Below are 10069 nucleotides of genomic sequence, written 5' to 3'. Positions count from 1 at the left end.
TCCAATATTGTGGCTGAAGATTTCCTGCATGTTCTGTCTAGTGGGCAAAGTAATTTAGTTTCAGATAACTATTTATCTGAATCCATTTTATTACAAAATCAAACTTAGGTTGGGACCTTAATCATCAGTCAGTTATATCATAATTTAATAGAAATCATATAATAATTTATAGATATTTGATTATCCTATTGAACATCCTCTTTCATTCAGATTACAATGTCATTTAGTCTCGCTCTAGCCACGTGTGCAGATCATGGTCACAAACTCACCAGTCTTGGTCATTAGACAAGGGTAATTGACTAATACCATTTAGATGGCTGCCTATGCTCGCTCGTTTCTAAAAGTACTTTATTTAGTCCCCTTAGATCTCTAACTGGAGCAACACTATCTCTAGTCAGAGATCATGACCACTAATGCCTAGTTCTTTCATGAAACTCTAGATGGCGCAGGCTGATGGGTCTTCTACTGGATATTTTATATGCTATTTGTTCATCAGCAGTATGTCTTAAATACTCACAGCACTGTATCGCCGTATGCAATAACCAACAGCAGAAGCAATTCAGCAGCAGTGTTCCAGATCTATTCCGCCAAGACCAAATACATTAACTGTCATATACATTACCATGCTAAAATATTCAGAGAGTTTTCATAATGGAACTATAGAAAAGTTGACCACATTGCTTTCTCTAATAGTAGCTTTATATAATCATGTGATGGTTTCCCTTATAACTTAGCTATAGGGTCATTTTTACAATAATTAAGACTTAAGAAATTTGTTACATTTTAAGACCCTATAGACCGGTCGAGCAACACTCTTGTTCTAAACAGAAATTCTGAGGCATGACCTAACAATTTGAATTTGCATTAATCAAGATCCTACACCTTGGGAGTTTTCACCTTATTGGGGACAGCAGGCAATTTGCATGAAAGACCCTGGGAAAGGGCACAACCTCTACAGTAACAGAATATCTCTTTTACTTCAGTTCTGTGTGAATGAGGCCATTTTACCAGTCACATTGAGACATTTCAATTATACCAAACATGAGTAGTAACGTATTGTTCACATTAAACACCATATAGATTTTGGGTGCTCTTAGCATACAGAGAGAAGAGAGGGTTAAGGCTAGAAGGGATACATATGGCACTACTGGGCATGCACACATCAATACAGCATCATTTTTGTCACACTGTATAACAATAATTACTATATTTGCATTATTTTAAGGGGTAGGTTTAGGGTTGGGGTAGGTGTAGGTGTAGACGTTAATAAAACAATCTAATAGGTAGAGAATTAAATTTCATTGTTAGTTTCCGGTCTGAGCTGTCTAGCCACAACCAGAGGAGCGGGAGAGAAGAGAATGAATGGGAGCAAATGAACGAGGAAACAGTCATAAGGCCTACGATATTATTATATATTACGCTATTGTCATTCTTTTTTCTTAATGCATTAATGTTAATTTATACAAGCTGAATGTTACAAAAAGTATTATTATGTAGAAGCAAATAGTAACCTAGATTAATAAATGCTGTACTGTTTTTTTCTATTGTTGATTGTTAATTCAAGATGCCTCATGCATTGATTAATGATAATGAATTGAACTGTATTGTAAATTGTTTCAGATTTCACTGCTTAATTATCTCATTTTACAGTATTTACAATAATGTGTCACGTGTGTGTTCCTGCTGAGTTCCGTTATGCCCTTTTTTGGTTTGTTTCCTGTCATTAGTTAATCATTGTTTATTCTATTCACCTGTCTTGTATTAATCAATCATCTTGTTTGCTCCTTTATTTCCGTTCCTTTATAAATCCTCAGCTGTCCCCTTATCTTTGTCTTGGTTTAATGTTGTCAAAGACAAGTGTGTTGATGCTATTAATAAATACTCCTATTTGTCTACTCCTTCGTCTTGCTGTTTTGCTACAACCACGAACCGTATCATAATGTTTTTTCTCTTAGTAATTTGTACATTTAGAGAGGACACATTAATGTGCATCACATGGGTTTTCTCAAGAGTAGTGAGCTGCTTCCAGCTGATTTGAATGACATTAAAGTTTACTTCAGGATAAAGGTTTGAGTTGTAGTTGCAATAAAATGCAATTATTTATTTATTTATGGCATTTTGTTTCCTTTCTGTATTGATCTTGTTAGTTTGCATACTTCACAAAGTCTATCTTATTTTACCATCACCTGCATCCTCCAGTGGTCCTATGATGGACTCTAAAACTTTTTATGTAATTAACTAAATAATAGTTAAACAAATTATTTCAACATGGAATTAACATATTATTTACAGATTTTTAAATTTTTGTAAATCTGTTTTTGCAAGAGTGCTATCCATCTGCAAAGTGCAGAGTAAACGGATGTGTTTCAGGTGTTCACAAGGAAACACTTAAACTGACAAATACCTCAGTGTCACATGAAAACTGGTTTAAGCTATTGCTGATAAATCTCTTCTGGTTCCAGTAATGAGCCACCCACATGTATTAATAAAGACACTGATGGGATTGTGAGAGCTGCAGATCTCTCAATAATTGACACGGTGAAAGTTTGTTTTTCTTCTTACACTGTTAGAATAAAAGAAACAAGGTTGAAATTCTGTTGTTTTGCAATCTTATTACTAAATGTGGATTGAGATGCTTTCAGTTTAAATATTTGTGGCTCATTGGTTACTGTAGACGAATGTTCAAATGTGCTACATGAATTCGATGTGCCAACTGTCCCCTAATGCGCTTGTTAAGTCAAACATATCAAGGCCTTGTACAGTTACTAAGGGTGCATTTACATGACAACAATATACTAAAAATGGAAAATATTTTCCTTTGGTTTTTGGAAAGTTAATGTACAGATGACAACATTGTCAAAAAGGTCTTTGTTCACGCAGATCTGCAAAACAGCTAAAAATGCTTTATAGGCCAGTACATGCCTGCATATGCATACCTGTGAACATGTAATATGTACACACATGGTCAGAATTGTAGGTACCCTTGGTAAATATGATCAAAGAAGGCTGTGAAAATAAATGTGCATAGTTAATCTTTTTAATCTTTTATTTTTTAAAAATCACAAAAATCTAAGCTTTCATTGGAGAATAAGAATTTAAAATGGGGGGGGGGGGGGGGGGGGGGTATCATTATGAAGAATTTGCCAGAGAGCAATACAATCAGCAAGCACACGCACTGAACAAAACAGCGGTGGTTTCAGCGATGGCTCATCTGAACGCCTCTGATTGGCCATTGCATTCATAAGCTCAACAGAGTTGTGTGTGATTGGTTATAATGTGCAAAACTATAAAAACTAGTCTCTCTCTCTCTAGTTTAGCACCAGCCAAAGTGCGAATGCAGATTTGAATTTAGCAGCTGGTGATGTGCTGCCCTCAATGCTCTAATCACACCAGCGGGATCATATCAAATATAAAAAATGTTAATTGGCTATTTTCTTTTTGTCTTTTGGAAGCTCATATGGTGATCCATTCCATTAAAGTAATAGGAAGCAATCAATATATCACTCCAGAGTCCACTCAATGCCATCCTTGATGGAGATGCATAAGCCTACCTGCTGGATGCATTTGTATGGTCAGGTCTTTTGAAAAACTGATGAACACAGACACAAAGGAAAACAGAAACAAAATGCAAAGAATATGGGAACTCTTAGATCTTTAGAACTGAGGGTCTTGACTGTCCCTAGGTCAAGACTTAAACTGAGAGGTGTTTGTTCCTTTTCAGTAGATGCTCATGAATTGTGGAACAGTCTACCCATTCGTATTAGATTCACTTTAACTTTTTTTTTATTTTCTTTAAACCGTTCTTTTTTTCCCTCTGGTACCATTCATTCCTAACCTTTGCTCAGGATTTCTCTTTTATTGTTTTTGTTATATTTTATGCATGTACAGCACTTTCATCAATTCTCTGTTGCTAAATAAATTAACTGATGTTGACACTAACAGCATAACAGTAACACCAGGCAGCCTGAACAGCTTAACCTAAAAAGCAGTGACATAAATATGATGCTTATTGTGAATGATAATACGAGTATGTGTCATCACAGGACTATCTTTTGACTGACTGACTGTTTGTCTGACAATTCTCTCAGACCCTACAACATCCAGCTTTGATCCATGCTATGATTATACAATTCTTGATGACTTTTGGAGAGACATACGACAATTTTCATATCAATACTTTGGACAGGATGACACCCCTGTTGAATGGAGTGGCTGTATTTGAATGGAGAAAGTGCCCAGATGTCTGAGTGGTGTGTGAGTCATATGGGATGTGGTGGAGAAACGGGACTGTATCTCAACGGCTCTCATCCAACACTTGAAGATGGAGTGGTGACCCGTGACGTTTTTGGAACTTATTTATGGTGGTGGTGGTTGTCTTCTAAGAGTGAGAGCTACAGTTCCACACCCATTCGAATTAAAGCCTGTCCAGGAAATTATTATGTCTATGAGATTGTCAAACCCAACACGTCAATCCCCATGCCAACATACTGTGCAGGTGCAATTTTATTAGATTTTTTTCTCTACCCAAAGCTCTCTCTTAGCGCTCATGTTATTTGTAACAAAATTCCTCAAATCTTGCAACATCCATTTGCTGCATTTGCAGTCAAAATACTTAAAGGACAGGTGTGCCAACACAATTTATTTGTTTATGTAAGATGTAGATGTTGCTCTGTCCTGTTCTGCAGGCTGCTGCCAGGTATATATATCAGCTACAGTTTGGGCTGAGTGCAAATCATAGATTACAATATCATTGTTCAAAATCATGAAGTTAACTACCATTGTGCTTGTAGGATGTAGTTTGTTTAGTGAAGAATTAGAGACAGTTCTCTGTAGTGTGTCTCCTCTATACATGAGGTTTGAGCTTCACTGAGAGCCTAAAAATGTTCAGGTTTTGCCCTTTACATTTGTAGAAGAGTTTATGTTTATCGCTGGTTAGATTATTTTAGGGAATCTTGACCAACTGCATTTGCAACAAGTACGGGAAAAATCATCTGACAACTGCAATTTGGTAACATAAGATAAGAATCTTTAATTGTGTGGAATCCAGTTTTCTTTCTGAAAACAACAACAACACAAGTAAACCTGATTACCAGGTTTGACTACACAAACAAGGAAATACACAGTATTTCTCATGAGGATGGAAGTTAAATTTTTTAGTCGTTTATTTTTTACCCTTATTTTGTTATTTATATTGGTGCCAGATTTATGGTGTTCTTCATAATACACTGTTCTTGTTGAAAAGGTATTATATGTACAGTTTAATACTACCCTGGATTTGGTGTAAATGCTGTAATATTGTTGATGATTCTTAGTTCATGTTACATAATGCATTTAAAAAAAAATGATATGTATTTCTGCATTCCTGTTATGATCTTGCTAGTTTGCACATCTCAGAAACCCCATCTTGTTAGGCCACTGCCAGCAACCTTCAGGGTTGAACTCTAAAGTATTTAATGTAATCATTAATTATTATTTAAACTAATAAGTAACATCATTAAATTATTAGCATAAATCTTTCGGGTCACCTTTAGGTCTCTGTACGGGGTGTTTTGGTTTATTTTGTAAAGTTGCTTTGGAAAAAGTGCAAAACCAATCAATCTGCTCTCATTCCATCTACATTCACATCTATTCAAGCAGTGAAAGAATGTATTTCTGAATGCAGGTGTACACCAGGAAACAATCAGGTCACATCATAAATAAATAAATAAAACTCTCGAAGCCACATTAAAATGAAAAACTGGTTTAAGCTATTTTTGTGTGGTTCCAATAATGATAATGATCCACCCAGTTATTAATAAAGGCACTGATGAGTTTGCTCTGAGGCAGCATTTGATTTCAGGTAAACTTATTTATCTTCTTTTCATAACATTGTGCTCTGAGTTGCCTATTTCTTTTATTTTGTCAAATTGGAATGTTTCATGTTTGTTTGTTTGTTTTTCCAAAATGTGAAAAAAAGAAAAAGAAAATACCTTTTCACTTTATCTAATCTCCAATTTAATTCTTTGTTTTACATTTTTGAAAATGACACACACACACACATTTGTTTCTGTGAATTGTGGGGACTTTCCATAGACTTCTATTACTTCTATACTGACTAAACCAGGGCTGTCCAAACTCGGTCCTGCAGAGTTTAGCTCCAAGTTGCCTCAACACACCTGCATGGAAGTTTCTAGTATGCCTAGTAAGAGCTTGATTAGCTGCTTCAGGTGTGTTTAATTAGGGTTGGAGCTAAACTCTGCAGGACACCGGCCCTCCAGGACCGAGTTTGGACAGCCCTGGACTAAACAATATTTTCTATACCTTAACCCAACCATAACCCTAAACCTACCCCTTACAGAAAACCTGGTTGCATTGTTAGTTTCAGATAAACATAATTTACTATTTTTTATATTTTTTCTCCTCATGGGTCCCTACAATATATAAAAAAATCAGGTTTTACACACACACACAGAGAGGAATATCATGAGCTGGTAATGAGGAGCAGGTGAAATGGGTGGAGTAACAGGTGGGATGATCCATGATAGACAGCAGAACAGTAACACCAGACTTCACCTGCTGGGCAGAGCAGGAACTGCAGAGAACCTGAAAACCAACTAGAGAGAGCCAGTCTACACGGGTGATGTATAATTTAACAAGACTTACTTGCCCTTATTTGTTTAATTTAAGTTTTATTTTGAATTGTTCAGACAGTACAGCATCACAGTCTTTATCATAAATTTCCATTTTGTAAATAACCCTTTTGTATCTTTTGTTTCAGTGGGAAAACTTTTACTTAAATATTTGAATCTCACGTTTATCATTCAACACAAAGCATAACAATGACATTCAAATTGGTGGAAATGCATATAAATAAATTTCCTAAACATTCATTTTATCTAATCCATCATCAGTCTCTTTCGTACAGACACAGACGGTAGAGGTTTACGCATGCTCTTGTTTTTGCAAAGAGTTTGATTTTCGGCTGTGTTTGAATGGAGAAAGTGCCCAGATGTCTGAGTGGTGTGTGAGTTATGGTGGATGTGGTGGAGAAACTGGATTGCATCTCAACGGCTTTCATTCAACACTTGAGGATGGAGTGGTGACACATGAAGTCGTGGGATCTTATTCAGTGTGGTCATCATGGTTTTCCGAGTCAAAGCCTGTCCAGGAGATTATTACATCTATGAATTTGTCAAACCCAACATATCAGTCTCCAGGCATGTGTACTGTGCAGGTACAACTTCTGTTATGTTTTTATGGCAATATCAAGAGTAAATGATCTATTTAACATACACCGTAATGGACTGTTTAATGAAAATGCACATTCTTGGTTGTGGAGTCCATTACTCATTCTGTAGGTTGGCTCCAGTCCCTGTACAGATCAATAGCCCTCACTTAGATCAAAGAGTATAGAAGACCAAGAGGCGAAACTCTGATGCATTTTGGGTAACAGCCACTAGGGGACGCTTCAGAATAACAATGAAAGAGAAGTCAAAGTGGAATTGAATAAAAGAACGCAATGTTGGGCAATCCACTATCAAACTATCAGGGTGTTTTGAAGTGGGACCTAGCTCTATGCGCCTGCTAACTGTAACTGTTTTTAGTTGTAAACTTAAATCATTTTAGGAACTGCAGGTCCATAGAAAACATAATATCCATAATTATTTACGGATATGACACTAAGTTAGAATGAGCTTATGCAACTTTACACATTTACAATTACTTACAATTACTTATTACTCCACTAGGTCTGAAATATATGTTGCACGTTTTAATCCCCAGGAACACACTACAAACATGATCTAGATTAGAAAATGATGCATTGCTGTGTCTCTCATAATTAAATAATTAAACAGTTTTGGAGAAAGTGGTTGTACGTGTGTGTGTGTGTGTGTGTGTGTATGTGTGTGTTTGTTTATTATATAAAACATTTTTTGTTTTTTGTTTACAGTCTTCCTTTAATGGACATAATAATAATAATAATATAATATACACACACCTAAAGGATTATTAGGAACACCATGCTAATACTGTGTTTGACCCCCTTTCGCCTTCAGAACTGCCTTAATTCTACGTGGCATTGATTCAACAAGGTGCTGAAAGCACTCTTTAGAAATGTTGGTCCATATTGATAGGATAGCATCTTGCAGTTGATGGAGATTTGTGGGATGCACATCCAGGGCACGAAGCTCCCGTTCCACCACATCCCAAAGATGCTCTATTGGGTTGAGATCTGGTGACTGTGGGGGCCATTTTAGTACAGTGAACTCATTGTCATGTTCAAGAAACCAATTTGAAATGATTCGAGCTTTGTGACATGGTGCATTATCCTGCTGGAAGTAGCCATCAGAGGATGGGTACATGGTGGTCATGGTGCTCAGGTAGGCTGTGGCATTTAAACGATGCCCAATTGGCACTAAGGGGCCTAAAGTGTGCCAAGAAAACATTCCCCACACCATTACACCACCACCAGCAGCCTGCACAGTGGTAACAAGGCATGATGGATCCATGTTCTCATTCTGTTTACGCCAAATTCTGACTCTACCATCTGAATGTCTCAACAGAAATCGAGACTCATCAGACCAGGCAACATTTTTCCAGTCTTCAACCGTCCAATTTTGGTGAGCTCGTGCAAATTGTAGCCTCTTTTTCCTATTTGTAGTGGAGATGAGTGGTACCCGGTGGGGTCTTCTGCTGTTGTAGCCCATCCGCCTCAAGGTTGTGCGTGTTGTGGCTTCACAAATGCTTTGCTGCATACCTCGGTTGTAACGAGTGGTTATTTCAGTCAAAGTTGCTCTTCTATCAGCTTGAATCAGTCGGCCCATTCTCCTCTGACCTCTAGCATCAACAAGGCATTTTCGCCCACAGGACTGCCGCATACTGGATGTTTTTCCCTTTTCACACCATTCTTTGTAAACCCTAGAAATGGTTGTGCGTGAAAATCCCAGTAACTGAGCAGATTGTGAAATACTCAGACCGGCCCGTCTGGCACCAACAACCATGCCACGCTCAAAATTGCTTCAATCACCTTTCTTTCCCATTCTGACATTCAGTTTGGAGTTCAGGAGATTGTCTTGACCAGGACCACACCCCTAAATGCATTGAAGCAACTGCCATGTGATTGGTTGATTAGATAATTACATTAATGAGAAATTTAACAGGTGTTCCTAATAATCCTTTAGGTGAGTGTACATACAATATAAATCCATCCATGTTATATATTTATTGTCCAACATTCCTAATTTTTCTGTCATTAATTTAATTTTGTATGTCGGTATTAATTCAGTGTTTATAATGCTAACACTTGAACTTAAATGGTTGAATATGTTCAACCAAAACTGGTATGGTTTCTAGAAAGCAACATTTTTTGTAATCATCAAAATTAAAACAAAAAACTTCTGAAATGTTTTACTTAACATGTAATGAATCTAAAATAAATGAAAGTTTCGCTTTTTGAAATAAGTTACAAGAAAAAATGAACTTTTTCACGATATTCTAATTTTTTGAGATGCACCTGTATATATATATATATATATATATATGTATACTTTGTCAGATTGCAATGCATTGCAGTTTACATATGTGACTCAGGACCACAAAACCAGTCTTAAGTGTCAATTTTTAAAACTTTAGAGTTATATGTCATCTGAAAGCTGAATAAATAAGCTGTCCACTGATGTATGGTTTGTTAGGATCAGATAATATTTGGCTGAGATACAACTATTTGAATATCTGGTATCTGAGGGTGCAAAAAAATCTAAATATTGAAAATAATCGCCTTTAAGTTATCGCCTTAAAGTTGTTCAAATTAAGTTCTTAGCAATGCATTTTACTAATCAACAATTAAGTTTTGATATATTTATGGTAGGAAACATGGAACATGAAATTTACTTAATATCTAATGATTTTTGGCATTAAAAGAAAAATCTAATTTTGACCCATACAATGTATTTTTGGCTATTGCTACAAATAATTATATATATATATATATATATATATATATATATATATATATATATATATATATATATATATATATATATATATAATAATAATTCTCCAATATAACATTTAATAATAAATCTCCAAA

Source organism: Barbus barbus (genome assembly GCF_936440315.1).
Source record: "Barbus barbus genome assembly, chromosome: 38".
NCBI lineage: Eukaryota > Metazoa > Chordata > Actinopteri > Cypriniformes > Cyprinidae > Barbus > Barbus barbus.
Note: the sequence above shows the minus strand (reverse complement) of the source record.